Source organism: Thunnus maccoyii, chromosome 21 (assembly GCF_910596095.1).
Source record: "Thunnus maccoyii chromosome 21, fThuMac1.1, whole genome shotgun sequence".
Lineage (NCBI taxonomy): Eukaryota > Metazoa > Chordata > Actinopteri > Scombriformes > Scombridae > Thunnus > Thunnus maccoyii.
In genome coordinates, this window is record NC_056553.1 from 9,746,941 (window position 1) to 9,758,529 (window position 11,589).

Here is an 11,589-nt window from a genome sequence, read left to right on the forward strand (position 1 = left end):
AATTGTTGTCCCCATTAGTCACTTAGACACAAAAAGATGGGAAAATAGGGTCCAGGTTGAAAAACACCAAAGTTTCCCTTTAACTGTGGCTATAGGTTTAAACAAGTTTATATATTGGATTTTTTATGTTGTCTTTGTAACATTTGCTAATGTTTGTAATATACAGTATACATTTGAAAACTTTCTTACAAAATGATCTTTAGAGGGCAGAAAGTTGCACATGGTTCCTGCTACTTTTGTGGCTAGAGGGGAGGACGTGTAACAATGTTTTCAGAAATTATAACAACTGGAAACACTGAAAAGAAAATGTTCTTATTTACTGTGTTAAGTTGACGTCCAAACATTTCCTGCTGTTGCTACTTCTCACTGGTCTACCTCTGTGTGGCTTTTATTATAAAGCATGTACAGAAAATGCAAAACCAACTGCACTATTGGTGCAATATTGGTCTACACAGCAAAATGTTTTGTGCTATTTGGTCAGCAGATCAGTTTTATATATTGCAAAGGCGGATTGGTAAATTTGATTGATTGATTGATTTAAGTGCTCTACATCTTTCTGGTGCCTGGCCCATATGGGCTTACAAGACACTAAACAATAATTACTAGGATGGCCACATAACAGATCATGATGTACAGTTCCACAGATTCAAAAAGAGAACATTTCAGAACATTTAGTTTACATGGAAGAGATGTTCTGTTATAATGGATACAGTGTCCTCTCCTATAAATCTCGCTGGAACAAAAATCTCCATATTAAATAGCCAACTCAACATATCAGCTTCGCACAACCAAAACAAATCAGGATTGGTAAAAGAGGAAACAGCCACAGTGAGCTGGTAGACGAAAAGCAGAAACAGGCTCTTTTACTACAGTTTGTGCAAACCAGTGCACCTCTAATCATTAAGGGTAAACTTATTATTTTGTTCTGCCGTACTGTCCGAGGGAAAACCATTTGCACTGTGCATCACAGATATAATTGCAGCAGTTCACTATTCAGCGTGGGTATTTCTGCCATATGGAAGAAAGCCGTTAGATTTCTGTGAACATGGTGCACAATCTGTGTGCACAATGAAAATAAGTAAATATGTTTGTGCCTGTTCAACAGTTAACAGTAAATAATAATAATAACATTGTGACTTGACAGACATCTTATTAATGCTCTGGCATAATAGTTTTACAAAGCAACAAAACTCTCAGTTCTTAAATGCAACATTTCATCATTTATTTAATCCAATAAGAAAAGTGAAAAGCATGAGGTCTGCTTTGTCAATCTGACAGCTCCCTCAGTTCATCATGCAGGACTGATAGGTGGGCACCATGTACTTGATGATTATGAAGGTGTCCTTCCCTCCATAGCGCTCAAACATCTCAAGAGTCTCTTGGATCAGGTCACCAATGTTCTCTCCCTCTTCCACTGGCTGTATTCAATGCCATCTCCAGAGTTTATATTCCCGTTCTTGAAGATGTTGAAAATGGGGAGGATCTGTCTGTAGCAGGGCACCAGAGCCTCTCCCACCTGGTCTCCAGACATCACTAGATGCTGCAGGACTTTCAGAGTGGTGCACATCACCTGGTGGTTCCTCACGGTCAGGGCAGTCCTGATGGGGATGATGAGCTGGGATGACAGGCAGGATCTTGGGGCCTCCAAGCTCCAGCAGGTCATGGACTCCCTGGCGGGCGAAGAACTCGTACAGATGAACACAAGCCATCAAAGAACAGAGGCAGGTGGTGATGGTAGTCCAGCTCCAGTCTCCACCTTCCATACAATACTGTTGCATGCTGGTTTATGCTGCAGTGCCAACGGCAGGATAAGCGAAAGGCAGTTGGCTTGGAAGGGCGCTCCCGAAAAGCCCCTGCAGCTGGGGGACCCTCGACGACAGTGTTCTTCATTGTGGCCTTCACGGTGAAGCCTCGGGCTTTGAGCTCCTTCTTTATCCTAAACATATTATCCACAGGTCTTCTCTTGTTAAATGATGTGGTGAATCCACACCAAAAACAAAGAGGAATGTTGATAATGAATACTTGTGTGTCTCTCAACATGTTTTTTGTAATGGTTGCTATCATGCATGTTAAGTTGTTCTTGTTTACGTATGAAGCAAAACATAAAAAGTCTGTTTGGGGACATCAAGGCATGTAAAGGCTTCATTTAGAGTCCTGTTGCTAAGCTCCACACCCTTGGCTACTGTTGCTATGCTGGTTGAGTTGTTTTTTTCTGTATCTCAAGATAAAAGAGCATAAAGATAATGATATTATTGTTTACATTATACACTCAGAGGTGTTTTAATATTTTGTTCATCTCATTTATATGAATTAGGGTAGGCTAAATATTACATACACCTCTGAGTATAACTCAATACAGCTCAACAACACCACATACTGCAGCCTCCAAAATTACCATGAAATCAATCAACACCTCTCTAGAAAGAGATTAAATAAAAATTGAACAATTGAACTTTTATGTATGTAGGATTTATTGCAATGATATTCTATTATTCTTCATTTTATCTAAGTGTACCTAATAAACTGGCAATATAATACAATAGAAGAAGTTTTTAAAACTGCTAAGCAGAGACAGATATTTGCAGAGATCGGTGCTAATGTAAAACTCACCTTAACAGGTGCAACAGGAGCAACATGTCAGTCAAGCACACACAGCCCTGAGAAGATAAGTAACACCTGTGTGGGTGGACAAAGGGGCCTTTTATGGGAGTTGACAGCGTTTGGAGAGTTTGGCCCACAAGATAATTTACAATTAAGAATAGAATAAGCTACGATAACTAATTATTGGCAACTGCAACTATCCTAAAATTGAAAAAACTAAGAGTGACACATCTACACGTTGCTATTTAGTTTAGACAATTGATAGAATTGATGCAAAGATCTTTCTTTCCTGCAAGATTCGGAGCAAACATTTGTAAACACAGAATGGGAAGTAAGTGATGTTAGCCGGAGAGGAAACATTTTTTATACCATTTAACTGGAATTGTTATTGACTAAAGTTCAACCAGTAAAAAACTTAAAGTTGAAATATCTGTCTCTCTATATGCTGCCGTGTTAGCATTTACTCATATCACAGGCAGCTACAGACAGATGAATCTGTTCATCTTTACTTACAGTATAGTTATCAGGACATCAATTGTATTTACATGAATAAGTTGCCATGTCCTTCATTAATTCACTGGACTATATTTTGTAACACCTTGAAGACTGTGGAGGTTGTTCATCAGAGCCATCAAACTTCCTAGGGATGTGTGGGCCCCTTGATAATGATTTTGACTCTAATGAAAGGTGAGGAAGAGGAGGGTGTAGGAGCTGTGTCCTGACCTGACCCGCCAAGTGATGAAAGCAGACCATCTGGCAAAGACCAGGCAGATCCTTGATTATTTCAGTCTTCTCATTATCTGGAATGGCTTGCTGATTCTATGGCACGTTTAACAGCTGTGAAGTGCTTTCCTGCATTCAGTGGCAAGCTTTTGTATAAACAGCTAATCAGTCAAGACTTCAGACACTAAGTCGGTGAGTTATCTTGAAGAACTCAGTAAATACAGCTGCAGAAATCTTTTGTCAGCATACCTCAAAACAAAATATGTTAGTGCTTTGTTTTACACATAGTTTTTTTTTCATTTATGACCTCCTAATATGACAAATTGTCATATTAGGAGGCGGCGGGTTGGATGGATGGCTTTATAGAAGTAGAATTAGCTGCAGGAGGCCACTGTTTGCGTCCCCTTTCCAACCGAGAGTTGGGACAGTTTTTTTAAAAAAACATAACTTTGATTGTCATGGCATTTACTGTTGCCATGACGATGAAGGGTGCATAACTTTTAAGGAAGTAACTTTAACCCACACCATGTTTCGAGTGATCATTTTAACTCAAACTATGATCTGTCCCTAACCCTGACCAAGTGGTTTTTGTGCCTACATCTAACCAGACCTTAACCACAGCATTGTCACACCATAAAACAACATTATTTTCGTGATACTGCCGATAGAGGTGGCATATTTGAAAATGCTCCTATGGGTCATTCTGAAGTGCAGGTACAATTGACCTATGTGGTCACTTCATCATGAAGGTGTGTTAGACCAGTATACATTTTACAGAATAAAATGCACTCTGCTGTTTGACCTTTTTGGAATAGTGAATAAGATTCCTTTGACATGAGTGAATTGAAGCGTAAATGCCACCTCACCAGGTTTACGAAAATAAATCTTCAAACAGCAGACTTTGATCAGCTTCTTTACAACGTTTTTCTGACATCTGGTTTGAATGTCACCTTTTCAAATCTTTGAATCCTTCTCTGCTTTATTCAGATCCTCAGATTGCATGCAGCCCTTCTGTTCACCGTGGCACACTATCCTATCATTACTGCTCCAGAAGCACTCTCTGGTCTCAGTACCATTTGCATCTGAGAGCCAGGACTATTGGAGCCAGACTCCTCAGCAGATGCAGCTGATATGTTGAATCCATGTTTAGATATAATTGTTAGAGCAGCTGTGCTTTTAAAAAGGAACATTGAGCATAAAATGACTCCAAATATTAGACTAGATTGAAATTAAACACTTTGCAGCCTCCAAAAAGCTGACATGCCTTTGCTGTTGGGAAGTTTTTGTGTGGCACAGAGAGAGATGACAATCTCTCCGTCTTTCCTTCAAAATACTTCTGTGGCTTATCACATCGTGACTGTACATTATGACCCAATTTACAGTTTCCTTTCAGGAGCAAAAATAACAATTTAACTTGGAAACCTAGAGGGGGACCATGATGTTAAAAAAATGAGCAGGGTATCATTCAGTGGGAGAAAAGGCAATGTTTAACCCTCACCTTCTCTGCATTCTGAGATGAAAAGTGAAATAAATGAATGTGTAGAACGATGCAGTGGGGATTCCCGGGAGGCCTCGGCTGTATCCTTTTGTTGTAACTTCAAAGAATATTTCACAGGGGAATGAACTTTTCTTTCTCCTCCTCCCCTCCTGAGATCAGTCAGTGGTGAGGCTGCCGCGTGTTACTTTTATGCTCTCGAGCCGTCACATTGTTCTGACGGTGTTTCCCTAATCGACCTGTTAAACATGTGACCTGTGGATGGAAAACAGATTGACATGGTGTCATCAGTTATAGTTGATAGTTTGAGTCACATTTTATCACTTAGAAACTCATTTGATGGTTAAAAAATTGATGATTTTAAAATAAAGAAAGAATTTTACACCATGCTGAACCTAAGAAATCTAGTGAATCACTGTAACTTAAAGGGGACTTAACATGTGTTTTGTGATTATCTGTTATTTTTGTACTGTTGTAATGTTGGATGTCTATGTCACACACGGTCCAGAGTGTTCCAAAACTTGTAAAAATGCTCTCTGAATTCTCTGAACACTTCATTTGCAAAGTTACCTCCACTTCCTCCTTGTGATGACATCAGATTGTTTCAGACACAGGCTGAACTGAGATCCCTCATAAAGGGCCAGTATAAGATAAATAAGATATTCCAGTTGAGCCCCTGAATATAAATATTGAAAATCAAATCTGTTACAGTTCACAGACAGCTGTTTCCAGTGTTCATTCACCAGGTTCCCTGTAACAGTTGCATGAGATAACGAACACCACTGCGGCGTAGCCAAGGTCTATATCATACAAAGTGTGTGACCTTAACACCAGAGGCTGCAGCTTGCATCCTGTGTCCTTCCGTCTATGTTGGTTTCTTTTAACCATCGCCACAAACTTTCTCTAACAATAACCAAGTGTTTTCATCGTCATTCCCTAAACTTAAACTACGGTCATGGTTTAATTATCATATGAATCTTTTGTCTTTAGCAATAACTTTGAAATAGAGTAACTAACAATGTGAACCTACAGATGTAGTGTCAGATCAGAAAACACGCTTTGGAAGGCAATGACAAAAAAATATTTTGTGATTTTAGAACAGTTGACAACGTACTCAGTTACTAAAGCAGAAATTATAGTTTCCACATCCATCTGTGAGTCCACAAGAGTCTGCTAGGGTCTGCGTGATGTAAATTTTGTCATCAGAGGGTGTAAGTGTAGGCTCCGTGTGGACATCTTCAATTTGTTGTGTCACAACGCTGTGTTTCTGTAGACGCCGATCTACTGCGCATATGTGGAACGTGTCCTCCAAGTGGACCCCAGACAGTAGTATAAACAGAACAATTACCCGTCTGTGGTGTCCGCAGCCGTCCGTGTACGTGTTCGCTCAGGAATATAAATGAAGCTTAAGAATACAACAACAACCAACCAAAGTCCTGTCCCCTCTGAAGATGAAAAATACTTGAAAAAGATGGAAAGTGATTCTGGGATTTTTGGTCTGTATCTTAAGTTAAATTTGTGGGGGGTTTTTTCACATTTTTGCCAAGATAACAATTCTTTTGCAAGCATAAAACAAAGGTTTTCATAGTGCAGCTTTAGCTCACACTTGTGGTCACCGGAAGTGTTTTCATGTGCAAACATTTCTGTAATGCATTGGGTTGATCGTATTATGAGCTGCACTTCAAACACAGACACACATTTGAATCTGAAACGTTTTCATATTCTAATCTCACCTATGTTCTCCATCATGCACGGATTGAATATTCATGGCTGGTAAATATTTGCTCTCTCTAGTCTGACATTGCCATCAGTCTTTCCTGATGCATGTCTTGTCACATTGAGCGTTTGCACAGTATACGGTGCGTTTTATGAATAATTCAACAGGAAGTGGGATTCTTTTTGCAGCAAATGTCCCACTGTTCATGATTACCTCAAATCCATCATCACTCTTGAATTTCATTCCAACCACACTGTTTCCATTCTGTGTCAAATATATTTCCTGTAATCTCCTGCTAATTTAAATTCATCGACCATCCACAAGTTTGCTAAGAAAACACAGTTTACCGGAGCTAATATTGCATGCTGCACCATTGGAAATAGACATTACATATCCTTAATTCTACTTAAAATAGTCAGTTATTTACAATTCTGCTCAAACACCACATATGTGATCTTTAAGTGACGTATCTTATATTCCTCAGTCCTCGCTTGACTCGGGTTAAGTGGCTCATCTGGACGTACGAGGTCAGGACAAAACTTGACACTTTACAATACCTTCGCCTTAATTTGTCTCACTGTGGCTTCCCTGTTCTGTCTGATTTATCAATTTCATACACAGAGCTCAGATAGAGGATTATGAGGATGTAGGAGGGTTACAAATGACAGAAATGGGTCTCAAATTGGGTTTTGGTCTGACAGCCCTTCAGGGAGAGTTTCAAAGGCGGTATGTCGGTTGCATCTCTCCGGTTCAAGCCTTGTTCATGTATCCTTGAGCAAGACGTTGAAGGCAACCAGCTCCCTTCTGCACTGAGGCAAAGGAAGGGAGAATTTCCCTTTAGGGGTTTTTTAAGAATAAGAAAATTTATGAAAAAAAAATTAAATGTATATTAGATTGCAAGCAGAGCACAACACTCTAAAAGCAAGGTAAACTTTATTATACCAGATATGGAAATCTGTGTGGTCAAGGTGCAGAACTACACAGAACAGCCATAAAACAGACACACACACAGCATTTCCAAGCACCCTTACTCTAGCATACCCTGACACACACACACCAATGTAGAGACAAATAAATACTTCATATACAGTGGACTAAATGATCCCTGAGAAACAAACTCTGCATCAGCATTCAAGTCAACTAATAAAATATAGAATATATCGCACCGTGCCAGTGTTGCACAAGGATTACCATTGCACATAGCCCTTGCCAAAATACCATCAAAAATTCTGTACTGTTCCGCTCATGCTTTATTAAAAAGGTTGACTCAAGAAATTTAAAATATTTTCTTGACTAGTCCTTTTACATATTGTTTATGCTGAGAAGCTGCATAAAAAGTGTTTTTAATGAACCCGTCGTGCAGAAATTCTACGATCAAAGCGTTCGGGTGCTGGGGCGAAATGCTTATTCATGGTCAAACTTCATATGACAACTCAACACTGTAAAGACTGTTTGTACTGCACTACAGTAGATACTTCATTAAGCAGTAGCTTGAGGTACATTTTAATTGGTAAGAGAACGGTAAGAGCTGTCTCTCGACTTCCCTGTGTGTGGTTACCAGTTAAATTTTTCATTCGCCACGGTCTATTTAATCCAAATATAATGCACTCTCTCTCCGTTCATATGGCAATCAATAGACTTCCATCACACTGCTCGGATTTTAGTGGTTGTAAAGCTGAGTGTGAATCTATAGCTTCCCACCAAACCAGCCCTTACAGTGCTCTGCTGCCCATCTTTATGTTGCGATAATTTAAGGCTGCTGACAGGACTTAATAGAAATGCACTTCCCAGCACCTTTAACATCCCTCTCTGTCTGATATACAGTATTTATTAATATTTGCCTGTCCAGTTCCCTGCTGTTTCCCAGAAGCAGCTGTCTAATAATGAATAGGAGGAAATGACTGAAGTCACACTCACATATGTCAGTTTCCATTCAAAAGAAAAAATGATTTGAATTCAATCCTTATTGAACCATATGAGGGAAGGAATCATTAGTTCTCGCAGGAGACCTTTAGCTACGGACCGACTGCTGTCCAGCTTGATGCCCACCGCTGCTTCTTTTGTTATTGGTCATATTTCTGTTATTATTGTTGTTGTTCCTGTGCTTCTCTCTCTTTCCCCTCTCTCCCTCCATCTTGCTCTTTCAACCCGACCAGTCGATGCAGATGGCTGATCACCTAGAGCCCAGTTCTGCTCAAGGTTTCTTCCCATTAAAAGGGGAGTTTTTCCTGTTGCCAAGTGCTTGCTCATGGGGAAATGTTGGGTCTCTGTAAACTAAATAGTACAGGCTGGACCTGCTCTATGTGAAAAGTGCCCTGAGATAACTACTGTTGTGATTTGGCGCTATATACAGTATATAAAATTGACTTCTTCATTATGTGTTTTTAAAGTGCTGTGCTGATAGTAGCAAACCTAGAGAACATTAACATTTGTGTCTGAAAAAAGGTCTTGTAACTTTTTGTGCAGTATGTTCAAAACTTCAGAAGTTGGAAGCAACTCTGCACCAGTGGAAATTAACCAGAAAGCATCATTAAAGGGATATCTTGGTGGTGGTGGTGGTGGTGGTGGTGTCTGGGTAACCAAGCTGGTAAATGAAGAAAAACATGACATAAAGAGGCTACAACCAAGGGTTGCACTTGGGCACCACAACAGTGCTTAGAGCTAAATGCTAACAGAATCACAATGACAATACTAACATGTTGATATTTAACAAGTTATATTTAGCATGTTCGTATTTACTAATTAGCACTAAACATAAAGCATAGCTGAGGTTATGTTGCATTGGCAAACATAATTGCTGCTTAGATTATGTTCACAGGCAACGGTGCACTACATGTTGTGCTAAAGTCAGAAAGAGGAGGTCGGACACTAGAGTCTGGGGTTTGCATCACGAGTCCTGCATGTGGTTTGGTTTAGACAACAAAGCACTTTGGTTAAAGTTAGTGAAAGATTGTGGTTTCATTTAAATGTTCATAAACACGTCGAGCTACAAGTCACTGCAGACTTTTTTTCTGGATTAAACTAAGACCATCAAAGTGCTGCCAGTGCCCAGACATAACCATAAAAGTTTAATAATGTCACTGCAAGATCATATTTTGGTGAGGAAAAAACAAACTACATTGTCTCTGAACATTTCATTTTTGCAATTTGCCAAATACGTTAATTTTCTCATTTTCTCATTATGTTGACAGAGAGCTCAACAAAGAAAATTCAGCCAGCATTTCTAACAAAGCGGTTTAGACATATTTGAACACAATTTCTAGGAGACAGGTTTGGGGGCTTATGGGAAAGCCATTAATGTTTTGCAAGAATTTGGTCATGAACCAAATTAAAAACTTTTTTGCTGGTGCCGCTAGAGAAAACCTCCAGGGATCATCAAAGTCATTAAGAGTCCTCCTCTGGCCACTAAAGATTTCTGTACCAAATGTCATAGATGTTGAGACATTTCACTAAAAGCCAGAAATCTCAACCTCACAGTGGTCAAAGAATCTCCAAAGTCAGTAAGATTCATCCTCTGGGGACCATCAATGTGTACAACATTTAATGGCAATCCGTCCTGTAGTTGTCATATTTCAGTCTGGACCAAAGTGGTGGACAAATTGACAGACATCTGACAGCTACAAGACTTACACCAGTGCATAACTTACAAAAGAACTCTAAAGTATAATTAATTGTTGTTGCAGGTGGTGTCGTGGTGACTAAATGGATAAATAAGGGTGAAAAATGCCTGAAAATAATTAAATATTCTGTTGCACATTGCTGATTACATAGCTGTTTCCCTCAGCTTTGAGAGCATTTCAGGGCAAATATATAAAAAAGCATTCATATTGTCCAAGTTACCTGATCTAATTAAATGGGACCATTAACACCATCAGTAGCACAATGTCACAGACACTCAATATGTTTCACCGCCCCTGATAATTCCCCCACATCTCTAGTGCATCAGCAGCAGTGTTGATAAAACCATATTAATAATGTGGCAACACAAAAGCTTTTTCCAGGCTGATCACTTTTTCCCTTAGCCTAATGCACAACAGCATTACCCTCAGTGCTACTATTATGAAATGTAAAGTCAAATCAGTGCCACTCCAGCCGTATGTTATTAAGTGCAAATTGGAAAAACAGCCTGCAGCCTCACAGCTCAGCATCATAGTGATCTATCATGTTAATCCCTCTGACGGGGCGATTCATTTTATGATGCACAACAAACCAACGACAAACGCACGTTTACTTTTAAAGCATGTGTAACGGAGCATTAATTATTAAGCAGCCAATTATAAAGGAATATTTATGGTGCAGCCGTAATAAACGAAGCTAATTTCATTTTTATATTTGTGTTATTGTGTGTCTAATCCATGAGGCTTGTTAACCTCAGACACACTGCAGCTCCTTGAATATTTCTTTATTTTGTTCTCCTCATATACTGTACTGCTCACATACTTTCCTTATGAGCTCCCAACTAGAAGTCTTTTTATTTAAATTGAGTGATAGATAAAGCCTTTCTAAGAAGGTCGCCACTCACTCCAGTGTGACTGCTGCCTATGGTCGGCATGGAAACGTGGACGCAACTGAGCAGCGAGCGATTCAACGACACAAACCGCTTTCTCCATCTGTCTGGTGTGTGTCGGTGACTGTGTGCAGCCATCTGTAGACGAGGGGAGGGGAGCTGCTCTGATGCACACAAACATCCTGGGAAAATGTCAAAACACAGAAGGCACTGAGGTGTCTGACCTACAAATTACTGTAAATGTCTCGGACCAGGAGAGTAGATCAGTGCTGCAACAACACAGTTTGTACAAGCATTAGTGTTTTGGCGCCTTGGCCTTGAAGCCAGATAATCTTTATTTAATGACTGTTATTAACGTTTCTTATTCAATGTCAAAGAAAGATGTCCTGATCATGTTTTTTTTTTTTTTTTTGCTGGTGATCTCCTTTCATTGAATTTATATCCATATTGGACAATTCTGCACATCACCGTTAACATCCAATGCCAGTGTTCAGTGCCAATCTGTGCTATTTATGTAGCAAGGCAGGAAGTAAGAATGTGGAGCTC

General features: G+C 39.6%; 1 pseudogene; it reads right to left on the reverse strand.

The window, feature by feature from the left end:
• Positions 1-1,222: 1,222 nt before the first annotated feature.
• On the reverse strand, positions 1,223-2,114 carry LOC121888355 (annotated as a pseudogene).
• Between the last annotated feature and the right edge of the window lie 9,475 nt (positions 2,115-11,589).